Source organism: Chrysochloris asiatica, unplaced genomic scaffold (assembly GCF_000296735.1).
Source record: "Chrysochloris asiatica unplaced genomic scaffold, ChrAsi1.0 scaffold00043, whole genome shotgun sequence".
Lineage (NCBI taxonomy): Eukaryota > Metazoa > Chordata > Mammalia > Afrosoricida > Chrysochloridae > Chrysochloris > Chrysochloris asiatica.
The window spans coordinates 704,512-706,267 of NW_006408561.1; the positions used below are offsets into that span (position 1 = coordinate 704,512).

At 36.3% G+C, this 1,756-nt stretch overlaps 1 protein-coding gene across 1 annotated transcript in view; it reads left to right on the forward strand.

Annotated features, from left to right (window-relative positions):
• The window catches only part of RSRC1 (arginine/serine-rich coiled-coil 1), a 534,244-nt gene that overhangs the window by 224,433 nt on the left and 308,055 nt on the right, over positions 1 to 1,756 (forward strand). The gene's annotated exons all lie outside the window — the stretch shown is intronic.

Genomic DNA, 1,756 nt, shown 5'->3' on the forward strand with positions numbered 1-1,756 from the left:
GGTCTCTTGTTGAAATCTGAAACTTCTTGGGTGAAAAATACATTCATAGGGTTCGGATTAGGACAGGTGTTTCTTGCTCAGTATCTCAAGCCCAGAAAGATGACTTGATTCTTGAAGGAAATGACATTGAACTTGTATCAAATTCAGCTGCTTTAATTCAGCACACCACAATAGTTAAAAACAAGGATATCTGAAAATTATATATATATATATATGTCTGAAAAAGGAACTGTCCAAGAGGCTGATAAGTAAGATGTAAAAGCTATCCAGCTGTGGAAACAAGGTCAGAATGATTCCTAAGACCTGTTGGTGGTATTTTTGATGTAATAAATTTTATCTAACCATTAAAAAAAAATGAAATGGAACTCATAAACATCAATACCTTAGGCATTAGGATAATATCCATGCACCTAAAGGAAAGCCCAGTTAATAACACCACTATTATTCAAATTTATGCACCAACCACTAACGCCAGTGAAGACAAAATAGAAGAACTCTACCAAATTCTTCAATCTGAAATTAATCAAACATGCAATCTAGATGTATTGACCATTACTGGTGATTAGAATGCAAAGGTTGGGAGCAAAGAGGAACAATCAGTAGTTGGAAATTATGGACTTGTTGATAGAAATGATGCTGGAGATCGCATGATAGAGTTCTGAAAAACCAATGATTTCTTCATTTCAAACAGCTTCTTTAGACAGCATACGAGACAACTATACTCATGGACGTCACCAGATGGAATACATAGAAATCGAATTGACTACATCTGTGGAAAGAGACGATGGAAAAGTTCCATATCATCAGTCAAAATAAGGTCAGGAGAGGACTATGGAACAATCAATTACTCATATGCAAATTCAAACTGAAGCTAAAGAAAATGGAAACAAGTCCATGAAAGCCAAAATATGACCTTGAAAGTATTCTACCTGCATTTAGAGATCATCTGAAGAACAGATTTGATACATTAAACACTAAAGACTGAAGACCAGAAGAGTTATGGGATGACATCAAGAACATCATACATAAAAAAGCAAAAAAATCACTAAAAGACAAGAAAGAAGGAAAATGTCAAAATGGATGTCAGAAGAGACACTGAAACTTGCTCTCCAGCATAGAGATGCTAAAGCAAATGGAAGACCATTGGAGGTCCAAGATGCTAAAGCAAATGGAAGAAATGAGGACGTCCAAGAGCTGAACACAAAATTTCAAAGATCAGCTTGAGAAGATAAAGCCAAATATTACAAAAAAATGTGCAACGATCTGGAATCGGAAAACCAAAAAAAAAAAGAACACGCTCAGCATTTCTCAAGCTGGAGGAACTGAAGAAAAAAAATTCAAGCCTTGACTTTAATTATTGAAAGATTCTCTAGGCAAATTATTGAATGATGCAGCAAGCATCTAGAAAAGATGGAAGGAATACACAGAGTCACTGTACCAAAAGGAAATCGTTAATGTTCAGTCATTTCAAGAGGTAGCATATAATCAAGAGCCAATGATACAGAAGGAGGAAGTCCCAGGTGCATTGAAGGAATTGGCAAAGAACAAGGCATCAGGAACTGATGGAATAAAAATCAAAATCTTTCAAAAAAAACTTACGCAACGCTGGAGGCACTCACTCATCTCTGCCAGGAAATTTGGAAGACAACTATCTGGCCAACTGATTGGAAGAGATCCATATTGGTTCCCATTCCAAGCAGGTGTCCTGACAGAATGCAGAAATCACCCGACAATCTCTTTGATATCCCATGCAAGT